Genomic DNA, 15,019 nt, shown 5'->3' on the forward strand with positions numbered 1-15,019 from the left:
GAGAGAGAATTAACTATTCTTCTATCCTTCCTTCCTTTCCTTCAAGCTTAAGCAAAACCCTTCTTCCTTTTTCTTTCTTATTTTATTTTAAATTACTTAACTTATTCTCAGCCAAATAATAACTCAAATAAGACAAAAGAAGTCTTGCCAAAAGACCTTCTTGCCCCTCCACTAATAAAAGTAACTATAACATCTCAAGGGTAAAATGGTCATTTTCCAAACCCCGAAAAATATTCTAAACCATAAAATACAATTCTCTAAAGGCCCAACGTCGCTTTCCACGGCTTCCGAACACAATCACAGAAATTGAGTAATTTTCATAAAATAGCATAATAACATATATGGTATTAAATATATTTCCAAAATATGCATTTCATAAATATTAATTTAATCTCATACATAAACCCTAAATATTTAATAATCCAAAGTATTAATCATATGCGGTCTTTACATAATTTATAATTAGTCACAACTTTTTTATTAAATTTGTGACTAAAAGTAAGATTTTTTGTAGTGTTTGAAATAAGACCATAACATTGGTCAAAGTATATATTCTGGTGAAACAGTAAGGTGGAGAAAATTACTTGGAAGTTAGAGTCCGACGTGATGACTTAGTGTCTAGAGTTGTTCAGATTAGATTTTGAGGACGAAATTTTTTTAATAGGGAGATAATTTTAATGACGACATACTTAGAATATAGAATTAATAAATAGTTAACATTAAATTGTATGAAATGATTATACATGTATATTATGTGATGTTGGTCTTATTTTCAAGAAATAGATATTTGAGTTTTAATTTCTCAATTCTTAATATTTTATTAGATTCTAAGTGTGTTAGAGCATCTTCAAGGACACATTAAATTTGATGTTACATTATCACTAAATTTGGTGTCAAAAATTATTTTCACTCCAACTACAACACTAAAATTTATACCAAAAGATATATTTTATTTATTATATTAATAAAATATTATATATTTTAATATTAAACAATATATATAAACATAAAAAAAAAAAAAGATGCAGTTACTACCGTGCTACTGCATATATGCAGTGCATTACAACAAAGACTGCATATATGATGTAAAGATGGTGCTACGTTGGAGAAGATTAGCCACTGCAACCTCAAATTTGAGGGCTCCTTGGAGTTTCTCTTATGTATGCTATGTTAGACTTTTATTTGGGCTTACATTAAATTTTATTGGTTTTATTAAAACTTGGGTTGATTGGATAGTTCTTTGCTGTGTTAGCCCATGTTGTTGGTGATCAATTGTTAATGGGCTTAGCATCTGTGAGTAAAGTCTAGGTGAAGCAGAAGTGTGGGCTTTTCTAGTTGACTGAAGCCTTTGATGAGCAGGCCCAGCCCAACTAGGGTTTTGTAGCTAAGTCCCCTCCCTAACTCTATAAATACATATTGTCTCATCACAATTGTATACCTTTTGATAATCGAGAGAAAATAAAAAGCTTCGATTTAGAGATCTAGGGAGGAAGACTTAGTTGATAGTATTGCACTATCAAATTGGAGTAACTGCTGTGGATCAATCAGAGATAATTGCTATGGATCAATCAGGTACACATACTCAATTATCATATACTACTATTGTATTCTATGTTATATACAAATAGATCTTGGGTTAATTGTTAATTTATCTAACATGTGGTATCAGATTGCCTATTGTATATGATTTAGAACCTATAATTAGTATAATTAATTTGTATATATTAATTATCCATAATTTCATATTAATTTCGTTATTATTTTATGTGTAATTTTTTGTTTATAAATCTTAAAACTTTAGGGATTTTATTGATCTTTAAATTCTCTTTCAATTGATATATTATGTGTTTGAATTCATAGTCTATATTAAGAGAATTTTAATTTTAAAGTTTTAGGGTTTATATGATTATAATGTGAAATTATAATTGTGTATTTTGATTTTATGGTTTTTAATCTAAAATTGATAATAGATTTCTCATTCTTAATTGTTTAAGAATGTTCCTACATAATTAATTTCGGATTTATATAAGATTAGCATTACAATTTTTTTTCTTTTGTGTTCTTCTATTTTGGGATTGATTTTAGCCATAGATCTACCCATTTATTTTTTTAATACACGAAATTAATAGTGTAAATCAATTAGAAATTCAATCCCGAGCAAAACCCATCCAAATTCCGGTGTTTTCGTCGAGTTTTTGGCCGGAAAACACGACCAGACCCGATCGGAGAGAACCGGGTCGCGTGACCCGACTGCTGGACCCGCTGGAGGTTGAAGACAACTCCCAGCCGCGAAGCCCACTCGCGCAGGCGGCGCGTGGGGGTGCGTGGGGCCGGCTGGGAGGTCCGTTTTCGACGATTTTTTTTTTCAGCGTTATTAGAATTTAATTTCTGATTTTTCTATGATTTTTAATTAATTTTTTGACTCCGTTTAATAATTATTATTATTTTAATGATAATTATGCAGTTAAAAAATTATTAAAAATAATTTTTGATGATTTTTCAAAATCCGTAAATCATAGAAAATTTTTTGAGTTTCTTCTCGTTCCATAAAACATAGTCACTCTCTTATTTAATTTGTCTTGACTATGTAATCTCCACCAATATTCTTTATTTCACATCTTTTGATTAATTGTTGTTCTAAAGTTATAAAACTTGATTATTTGATATAAAAATAATGTGTTATGGTGGACACTTTATTTTTTTTTATTATCAATATAATAAAAGCAATTATATATCTCTTTTGGAAATTTGGTTGAAAATTATTAATTTTCAATGATTGTTTTATCACCAAATTTCACATGTTGAAGAAAATATTATATTTTTTGGTTGACTATATGTGTAATTACTTGCCCAAAGGTAGTATTTACATATATTAGTTCACATTCCATGAAGTGAGTTAATATTAAATATATATATTTTAATTATTTGCCCAAAGGTAATAATTTAAATATATAAATTTATTATTATTTTTTTGCTTGAATTAATACATATTTTTTAAGAAATTTATTTGCCCAAAGGTAATAAAATTCTTAAATGATATGTATTTTTTCTTTGTTGTTAACTTCATGAAGGTAGATCATGTGTGTGTTATATTCTCACCCCAAAGGGGAGTTTATAATGACCAGTTGATTCTACAATATTTTCTAATACATTGCTCATATTGCTTATTCAAGTTTTAATTTTTGAATTTTTCGATCTCCTTTCCGTGAACAACAATAATGCTTCCATCCATATTTTGAATGCTTCCAATTACAAGACATGGAAACGAGATGTGGAATTTACTTTAGGCATAATGGATATGGACTTGTGCCTACGAGAAGAAAAACTCGCCGATCTTATCGACTCAAAGATACCGCCGAGAGAACTCATCATGCACAATGGGAAAAGTCAAGTCGACTTAGTCTTCTTACTATGAAAAGATCCATTCCTGAACATCTATTGAGTGGTTTGCCAGACACTACAAATGCCAAAGAGTTTTTCAATGCTGTAGAAAAATTATACGACACTGGTGAAAACGCTGAAGCTGGACATCTTATGGATGAAATGACAACCATTAAGTATGATGAATTAAAAGGAGTGCGAGATTTTATTATGAAATTGGTGAATGTTCAGTCCAAGTTAAAAGATCATAATATTCCTCTTCCTGACTCTTTCATTATTCATCGAGCTCTTCATGCTCTTCCTGCCTCTTTCAGCCTTATCAAGACAGCCTACAACACTTACAATCAAACATGGACTATCAGCGACCTAATTTCTCAGTGTGTAGCTGAAGAAAGCAAGCTTAAAAGGGAGAAGAATGAATCTGCTAACTATGTTTCTCACCTCAAGCCCAACAAAGGAAAAGGAAAATTCAAGAATAAAAATGATGGTGTTACAAAACAGAATGGTAATGGTAAGGAGCATAAGAATAAACAGAAGAATAACAATGGAAAGTCCAAATACTCTAATGTGAAGTGTTACTTTTGTGAAAAATTGGGGCATCGGAGAACAGACTGTCACAAATTTAAGACTTGGTTAGAAAAGAAGCAAGCACAATCGTGTAATCCATTGGCATGTGTTTGTTTTGAATCTAATCTAGTTGATGTTCCTATTGATTCTTGGTGGTTAGACGGTGGTGCTACTTGTTCATGTTTCGCTTCCTTACAGGGGCTAAGGGATCTCAGGAAGCCAAGTGAGAGGGAGTCCAAGCTTAAAGTGGGCAATGATGTTGGAGTTGACGTTATCTATGTTGGAACATTTATTCTTGAATTACAGTCTCGTGATAAGATTATTCTAAACAATACTTTTTATGTTCCTACTTTTAAAAGGAATTTAGTTTCGCTTCCGCTTTTGGTTAAACAAGGATATTCTTTTCATTTTGCAAATGATAATGTTGACATTATGCTTGACTCTCGAATTATTGGAAATTGCTTTTATTCTGATGGTCTTTACAAGTTGTCATTGGCTCCTTTAGATTCCTCTTTTAATGTTGTGAATTACGTGGGTAAAAGACCTCATATTAAGGAAACATCCTTATTGTTATGGCACAAAAGATTGGGTCATATTTCCAGAGAAAGGGTTGATCGTTTAATTAAATCTGAAATACTTCCTCCTCTTGATGCTTCTGATTGGGATACTTGTGTTGATTGTACTCGTGGAAAATTGACTAAAACAAGAAAGAAGACTGCAAACCGCAGTCAATCTTTATTGGAAATTATCCACACAGACATCAGTGGTCCTTATTCCACCACGTTGTGCAGAAATAAGTATTTTATCACTTTTATCGATGATTTTTCTCGTTATGGATTCACCTATTTAATTAAAGAAAAATCTGACGCCCTTGATAAACTCAAAATTTTTCGAAATGAGGTTGAGAAACAATTAGGAAGAGTCATCAAAGTTGTTCATTCTGATCGTGGAGGAGAATATTATGGTCGTTATACAGAATCTGGACAACACATGGGACTTTTTGCAGAGTACTTACAAGAAAATGGTATAGTTGCTCAATACACTATGCCTGGTTCACCTGAGCAAAATGGCGTTGCTGAAAGAAGAAATCGCACTCTCATGGATATGGTTAGAAGTATGATGAGTAGAACAAATCTTCCAGAGTTTTTATGGGGTGAAGCACTTATGACTGCAACTTATATTTTAAATCGTGTTCCCAGTAAATCTGTTCCCAAGACCCCTTTTGAGTTATGGACTGGGCGGAAGCCTAGTCTTAATCATCTTCGAGTATGGGGTTGTCCAGCTGAAGTAAAGATTTATGATCCTAATTTGAAAAATTTAGATCCGAGAACAAATCGCTGTTATTTCATTGGTTATCCAATGCGCTCAAAAGGCTATCGCTTTTACTGTCCTACTCGTGGTACGCGAATTGTTGAATCTCAGACTGCTAAATTTCTGGAATTTGATGTTGCTGAAAAAATTCCTTCAACATCTCTTGAAATGGGGAGTCCTCTAAAGGAATTTGTATTCCTATGTCATTTTCAAGAGATGATAATAGTAGTCTCAATCCTACTCCAGTTGGTAATGCTCTCATTGTTGATGAATACATTGCTCCCGATATCGAAGATGATGAAGGTCCTATTATTGATGAAGGGCCTATTAATGATGAAGCTCCTATTGTTAATGAGAATCCTGTTATTGAAGAAATTCCAGTTGTGGAAGATGTTATTCGAAACAATGATCAACAAAGAGAAGTTATTCCAGAAGTACCTCCTCTAAGAAGATCTCAGAGACAAAAGAAGTCAACAAAGTGTCATGATAATTTTGTTTATCTTGGAGAAGGAGAATATGATATTGATCATTTTGTGGATCCTGTCACTTTTAGTGAAGCACTTAATAGTCCACAATCTTCAAAATGGTTAGCAGCTACGGATGATGAGATCGACTCCATGAAGAAAAATGGTGTATGGGAGCTAGTTTTATTACCTGATGGTTTTAAAACAATAGGTTGTAAGTGGATTTTGAAGGCTAAAAGGGATAAAAAGGGACAGATTGAAAGGTTTAAAGCGCGTTTAGTGGCTAAAGGCTTTACTCAAAGAGAAGGTATTGATTACACTGAAACTTTCTCACCTGTTTCCACTAAAGATTCATTCAGAATTATTATGGCCTTAGTTGCGCATTTTGATTTAGAGTTGCATCAAATGGATGTTAAAACTGCTTTTCTGAATGGAGAATTGAATGAGGAAGTCTATATGTCTCAACTCGAAGGCTACAAGGAGAATGGAAAAGAACACTTAGTTTGCAAGTTGAAACGATCCATTTATGGTCTCAAACAGGCATCTCGCCAGTGGTACTTGAAGTTTGACAAGGTTGTGACATCGTTTGGTTTCGTAGAGAACAAGTTTGATCAGTGTGTTTATATGAAGATCAGTGGGAGTCGTTATATTTTTCTTGTTCTTTATGTAGATGACATTTTACTTGCCAGCAGTGATTTGTCACTACTAAATGAGACCAAAAATTTTCTCGTCTTCCAATTTTGATATGAAAGATCTTGGAGAGGCATCCTATGTTTTGGGGATTGAGATCCATCGTGACGGGAATCGAAAAGTTCTTGGCTTATCTCAAGAAGCTTACATTAATCGTGTGCTCAAAAGGTTCAACATGGATTTATGTAAAGCCGGTTGTTCCTATTCTGAAAGGGGACAAGTTCACTAAGCAGCAATGTCCTAAGAACGACTTGGAAAGAGGAGCAATGAAGAACATCCCTTATGCAAGTGTAGTAGGGAGTTTGATGTATGCTCGTGTTTGCACTCGACTCGACATAGCTTTCGTAGTAAATGTTCTTGGGAGATATTTATCCGATCCTGGCCTTGATCATTGGGTTGCGGCCAAGAAAGTTTTGAGATATTTGCAAAGAACGAAGAGTTTTATGCTTGTGTATAAGCGTGTTGACAATCTTCGAGTTGTTGGTTATTCGATTCAGATTTTGGTGGTTGTGTAGATGATTTAAAGTCAACTTCGGCTATATTTTCACCTTGGCAGGTCTGCTATTTCTTGGAAGAGTGTCAAACGTACTTTGATCACATCATCTACTATGTATGCCGAGTTTGTTGCATGTTATGGGGCATCTTTGCAAGCTTTGTGGTGAAGAATTTTATTTCGGAGATACGAGTGGTTGATTCTATTTCCACACCTATGCTAATCTATTGTGATAATAATGCCGTTTTCTTTTCAAAGAATAACAAGATTAGTAGTGCTTCTAAACACATGGAAATAAAGTATCTCACTGTCAGAGACTTGGTCAAGAAAGGAGACATTGTCATTGAAAATTGCAAGACCGAGTCGATGTTAGCTGATCCTCTAACCAAAGGGTTAAGTGCCGTGTCTTGTTTAATAAACATGTTGTTAATATGGGCATTTTAGAATCTTTTGATCTTTTGGGTTAGTGGGAGTTTTGTTTTCTGTTTGTTTTTAGAAATTATTATTTATAATTTTCTGAATAAAGTTATGAACTACATTTTATGTTTCAATATTTTTATTATTGAATGGATATGTTTTCAATTATGTTTTGTTATATTCTCGAGAATGATTGAATTGAAAGCATGTGGTTCATATTGTTGTGATCATTGTCTTTTAAATTTATTTGCTTATTGACAATGATATGTTGTTGGCTTAATTCTTTAAGCAAGTTTAGTGACACTTACTTATTTTAAGTGGTGTATGTTTAATTTCACTGGCTTATTTATTAAGCATCACGGTATTAGTGAAATTGAGGACTGATAAGGTTATTATGTTATTTTATATTGATCACATGTTGAACATAATTCCTTACCACACTACTAGACTTATTGACCATGTCGATTTAATACTTTGGTATTTGTGATTATGAATGTCTTTTGTTGAGCTAAAAACAATATGACCGTCATAGTTCATTATCAAAGGTTAAATTGGACCGGTATGTTGAGATGCTATCAGAGAACTATCAGTTTTTTAAAGTGGCCACAAATGTTTTCCTGTTGTTCAACCCATGAGTCGTTTTCAAACAAAATTATTTTGATATATAATATATATGTATTAAAATCAATGTAGCCCAAGTGGGAGAATGTTAGACTTTTATTTGGGCTTACATTAAATTTTATTGGTTTTATTAAAACTTGGGTTGATTGGATAGTTCTTTGCTGTGTTAGCCCATGTTGTTGGTGATCAATTGTTAATGGGCTTAGCATCTGTGAGTAAAGTCTAGGTGAAGCAGAAGTGTGGGCTTTTCTAGTTGACTGAAGCCTTTGATGAGCGGGCCCAGCCCAACTAGGGTTTTGTAGCTAAGTCCCCTCCCTAACTCTATAAATACATATTGTCTCATCACAATTGTATACCTTTTGATAATCGCAGAAAATAAACGCTTCGATTTAGAGATCTAGGGAGGAAGACTTAGTTGATAGTATTGCACTATCAAATTGGAGTAACTGCTGTGGATCAATCAGAGATAATTGCTATGGATCAATCAGGTACACATACTCAATTATCATATACTACTATTGTGTTCTATGTTATATACAAATAGATCTTGGGTTAATTGTTAATTTATCTAACATGCTATATATGAATTATTATATTTTTTTTTTATATGTGATGATTTGGCCATTGGAGTCACTTAGGTACAGTTGAGTATATCTTGGAATTAGCACAAAAAAATAGTTAGACATTTTGAATGGCATTATTACTCGGGGTTATGGTTTTGGACAATTTTACTCCAAGATTATCGAGAATAAGGTTAAAGGACATTTTGGTAATTGTCAATCTATAGTTTAATGATCTATGTTAACGTAGTGGATTTTCTAGAGGTTGGTTTTGTCTTTTATGCTAAAATAAAGAGAAAAGTCGACAACAATAAGATAATTATGACTAGAATTTGCATATATATATTTGTTATACATTAGTTAATTACTTGTCCTTATAATTAACTATTTAACATATAATATGACCGTGATTTGAATAATTTGTATTAGCATTAATTTAAATACGTATTACGTAATACAAACTCACAACACTACACGCCACATGGCTAACCTTCATCAAAAATTAATAATTAACCAAAAAAAAAAATCAACTTTAAATTTCATATAATTGCTTTTTAAGAATATTCATGGAATATGGATGTGTCATGTGCTTAACTATGTGGTGGTAATTATTATAAATATAACAGAAAAAGATCGATCAATGAGTCAAAAATAGCAACTATAATATTATATATCACTAATTATAAATTATAATTATAATATTGTGACTAAAAAGTATAAAAAATATTAGTTAAAAAAATTATAATTTGTTATGATTAAATGTGTTTTAGTTGTGATTAAAACTAAATTAGTAATAAATTGTATTTAAATATTATATTTTAGTCATATAAAAATAATTTTTTTATTGCAACTTAAAAGTCACATTTAATTAGAAAAATATATTGCAATTAAAATATTATCCCTAAAAATAATTACTTTTTATAGTATATATATAAGAAAATAAATAGAATATATATGCATGGTTAAATATTTATCATATGCTTATTTATTTTCACAATAATTAAGCATATGATATTATTTCATAAAACACACGAGCAAGGACGAAGGACAAGACAACATTTTATTTTTTATAAATTAAATTAAAATAATAATAATAATAATAATAATAAAAAGCTATATAGGGTACACATATGTAATGTACGTGGGAACTTTGTGGTTCTTTTTTCTCTTGTCAATTATTCTACGTAACCTCATTAATTAATTATATATAAATATTATTCAACGCAGGGAATATTGAAAACTTGAAAAACAATAGTCCTCATATCATAGTCATTGAGAAAGAATATACAGGAATATTGATAGAATTTATAACACTAATTAGTCTTCAGTTAAATAATTATAATAATGGTGTGACTATACTCTATATATATATGTATTAAGAGATTAATTAATATTTATATATATATATATATATATATATCACATAGCCAGTACTGCACATATCTATAAGCTTATACTAGATCAGTGTCCCACACACACACATATATATTGCTATATTATTCTACTATATTAACTATTATTATTATAGTATAGAATTAATTAGTAGAAACTAGAAACCCGAATTCGCGAAATTAATAATGGCTTTAACACGAATTAATTATTCGTTTCAGCTGACTATTTTTCAAAATAAAAAATAATAATAATAATAAAAGAAACAATATTGGATTATAAATTAGGAGTAAGTTGAAAAATACTAATTTTTTTATTTATTAATTAAAAATACTTTTATATCATATTTTATTTAATTAATAAATAATGAAATATACTTATTTTTGTAGTGTGTTGTTCATATACTTTTACTCTCGACTTAAGTTAAACACATGATTTACATTATTTAACTTAATGGATATTTAGAATATCATATAAAAGTGAGTATATTTTAAAAAATATAAAAATAAAAGTAAAAATTAAAACTGATAAAATAAAGTGTGTATAAATCACAGAGGCCATGTTGTCGTAGGAAATCAAAAGAAAAAAGAGAAAAGAAAAATTATAGACAAAAATTATAGACAAAAATAATAATCAAAGTAGATAGGTAGTTTTGAAATATGAGTGATGAGAAAGGGAAAGAGTTGTGTGTAGAAGTTTAAAATATTAATGGTACAAAAGCACGAAACTTGTCCCCATTATCAATCTTTTTCCATAATTGTAAATTAATTGAGTTATATAATTATTTAATGCTAAATCACACATATATTTATGTAGTAGTGCAAGCTATATATAAAAAATCTAGTTATTTTAGAGTATATTTTATTGATATTATTATAAATATATTACTTACGTCCGAATAATAATATTATATAAAAAGTGCCATTAGTGAATAAGCTTTTTTATATTTTAAAGTTATATATTAGATCTTAATTAAGAAATTAACTCTTTTAATAACTCTCTTTATATATTACATTTTCAAAATCCTAGAGTTTCCACATGATCATTTCAGAGAAGATTTTTTTTTTTTGAAAAGTAAAATAAAACAAAGCATGTGATAAGTCTTTTCATCAATATCGACTACTTTAAATTCCTTGATTTTTCTACGTACCCCTTAATTAATTACTATAATTTTTTTTATTTAATCTTCTTTTGGGTGGGATGTTAGGTTTTTAACTTTATGGTCTTTTATCATTTATAATATTAATTTAATTGCTAATTATATTCTTCAATCACTAAGTAATCATATCTTCTATAATATATATAGTCTTTTCCACTTAAACACATAATTGCTTCTTTTTTTTTTGTTTATATTCTCTTGCACGTGAGAACATTTTCATTTTTAGCATGTATATATGTACTAACGCTCAATAATTAATTAAAAAAAAAATCTCAAATCAAATCAAAATAAAAAATATAGCTAGCTTAGCTGCACCCCAAAAAAATCGAAACCTACTATATGAAGTTTGACATTAACAATTCAAAAAATTCTATGCACTTTTGTCAAAAGGATGGTGATCATCTAATCTAAATATATTTTTATATATATAGCTTATTAGCTGCTATATACATAATTTATATATTTATATATGCTAATTTCACGATCCATCTAATTCTTCAAAAGAGCTTTTACCTAATTCCAAAAGTAATTAAATAACTTGAAAGAGACATTCAAATCAAGGCATTATATACTATATATTATTATATTGTTTAATAATATATAATATATATATATTTGATTTTTTATTTGTTTAATATAGTGTGAATTCCTTTTTCCACAAAATTTCTCTAGCTACATTTGTGTAGATCATTCTTTTTATTATTTTATTTGTTTATTTTTATTTATTACACATGCATTATTAGTTAAAACACACCTTTTTCCCAGATAGGAAATAATGATAAATTATTTTGACCATGACTTTGTCATATTATTTTGACAAAAAGTGATACTACTACACTACTTCTCTCTGGCCATTATTCAAGGACTACCTAACCTCAATAAATTATTATTATTATTAAAAAACATATAAATACATATATATTTAAATATGATTTATATTATATTATATATGAATTCCTAATTTAAAATCTCGAGAAAAAATAGTCTTGAATTCCATTCATGGCATTGCAGAATAATAAGAACAAAGGAATAAAAAATGAATGGGAATAATAATAAACGAAGAATTAAGAATTAAATTCTAGTGATTCAAAGATCAAGAGTAGTATATATAGTGTTAATAAATAATTAAACAAGTATATATATATCGAGAATAGACCACAGCATTAAATATTATAATTGATTGAAGAAATTCTAATAAGTTTATATATTCTTTTGTTTAATTATGCTTTAATAATGAATGTGCTTTTGTCATTTTGTGCATTTATATATATATTTTTTGTTTTGTACACGAAACCATAAAGAATTAGGGAATAAGGAATGAGAAAAATCATAAGTTGACAAAAGTATTAGCATATTTTGAGGTCATATATATATATATAAATATTTATATAATTGAATTAATTGTGTTGTGGGTCTTGGGAATGAACAATGATTAATTGAAAAAGGTAATTATAAAAAGAGCCGTTCCCACTATATATCTTGACTTTTAAGAATTTATTAGATTTATTAGGTAGAAACTTTTGAATAATTGGTGCATTATTATTATTTGTTGCCTATACAACACTTTAATTAATTTGTTGATTTGTTCATGCATGCATGTTTCCATATTCTCTTTAATTAGGTTATATTCTTTATGATCCGTTCATATTATATACCTCCAAATTATCATCCATCAATTTCTTCTTTTTTTTTTTTTTTTCCTTTCAAAGATGATACCTAGAGATGGAAATTTGGCGGTTAATGTACGAGGAAGGCAATCCCCGCCCCCATCCCCGCTACCTATTTATATCCCCATTCCCGTCTAATAACCAACGGATTTGGGGTAGGGGAATACCCATCGGTTATGGGGAACTCATCGGGTATCCATTAAGGTAAAATGAAAAAAAATTAAAATAATTAAAAAAAAAATAAATTAAACAAATATTCTCACAAATATTTATTATGCATTCATAATTCATAGAAGATAAAAGATAAACCCAAGTGTAAGATCTCTCATACCTCTCTAGCCTCCCAACAAATTAAAAAGTAAACAAAGATGAAATTAAGAATCGAGAAGAAAATATCTTTACACATGTAATCTTCAATGATCATCAGTTCATTATAGTCATTAGATCTTCATAATTTAAGCATGTGATATAATTTTGATTATGGATGATAATCAAAATAATTTTGATTATCAATGATATATATACTATATATATGTTAAGAATAAAAATAAAATTATATATATTTATATATATCGGGATCGGATATGGTGCAGATAGTATTATCCCTGCCCCTGTCCCATCTCCGCTTTGGGTATTGAAATTATTCTACATATTAATTAGACCATTGTTATGGGACATTAGTGATACCCAACACTTTCTATGGGTGACACTTAACGATTAGTTAACGATATTCTCTCAGAGTTATTTTCTTAAGTTATATAGGATCTGCTACTTAATCACACCAATAACAGTATGACACCCAAAGAAGATGCTAGCTAGGCACCAATAGTATCTTTCAACAATTCTCTATTAATTAGTACACGATACAAAACAACTAATTAATTAGTAATAATTATCATACATTTGATAGTTGAGTATATAAAATTTTTAATGAGTATTACTTATGAGTATTATCAAGAAAATTTAAGTTTTCATACTTAGTTTTGCTATTTAATTAAAAGAATTTTTTTTTTATTTTGTATTATATGGTTGTGGTTGTTCTATCAGACCAACAGAGATAATTTTTTTTTTTTTTGAATTAATTTGAGTTAAAGAAAAAAGTGGTATAAATATAATATTTTTGATATAGTACAGTCTAAAAAGAGATTTTTATTAATTACTTAGTAAAATTAAGCACAACAACATTATCGATCATTGAATTAAAATCCCGTTTTTAAAAATTAAGCCTACGTTTGGTCATATTTTTTTTTACTCAATTTTCTATTTTGTAATTAAAAAAGTAAAAATATTTTCTAAAAGCATGTTTTGTAAAATTGTTTTCACTTTTCAATATTTTAATTGAGAATAAATTTTTTTAAAAAAATCACTTTTAAAAAATTTTTAGACAGTTTTTTTTAATCAATATTTTAACTCCCGACTCCAACCTAGACCTTGGGATCCGGACTCTGGCCTCGGCCCCAGTCTCGGAAGGACTACGGCCTCGGCCTTTGATCCGAACACGACTTAAATAAAATAAAAAAGTTATAAAAATAAAAATAAAAATTGTAGAACACACTTTTATTTTCTGTTTTTAAAATTAAAAAATAAAATTGAACATTTTTATGTTTTTTTTTTTGAAATTAAACTTTTATTAACAACAATTAGAGCTTAATACATCAATAAGAAAAGAGGAAAAATCCTCAATCCAAGCCAATTCACCATCCACCCTAAGTGCATGCACAACTAATTCATGAGCAGCCTTGTTGGCTGTACGACGCACGTGAATTAGGGATGCCTCAAGAAAACTGGAAAGCAAACTAGCAATATCATCCAATAAAGAACCAAGTTCATTACAAAGGGAAAACATTTTGGGAGAGCCAAAACCAAGGCTAAGCAATCTGACTCCACCACATGAAGAGGAAGACCAAGAGTGAGAGACCAATCCAAGGCAACCATTAATGCAACATCTTCTGCTAATATGACTGTAAAATTCCCTACAAAAATTAACAAACAGAGAATAAGTGAAAAAAAAAAAGTGTTCAATCCTAATAAATGAAAACAACAACAAAAGAAGCAAAGTTACAAATCCGGTAAACAAAAACCATACACCGAAAGGAAATAAAGTCTCCCTCCAGTCCAACCATAATCTCAACACAAAAATATTACCAAACACACCTTAATATTTTTAAAATTAGCATTTAATTATATGTTCGTCTCATCACTGTTTATCCACATAAAAATCCTTCAAAATTTGGTTAAACTAAAGCCATGAGAAACGTTTCATTAAAAATATATTTCTTAATAGTCAAATATTATTAACG

Source organism: Cannabis sativa, chromosome 9 (genome assembly GCF_029168945.1).
Source record: "Cannabis sativa cultivar Pink pepper isolate KNU-18-1 chromosome 9, ASM2916894v1, whole genome shotgun sequence".
Taxonomy (NCBI): domain Eukaryota; kingdom Viridiplantae; phylum Streptophyta; class Magnoliopsida; order Rosales; family Cannabaceae; genus Cannabis; species Cannabis sativa.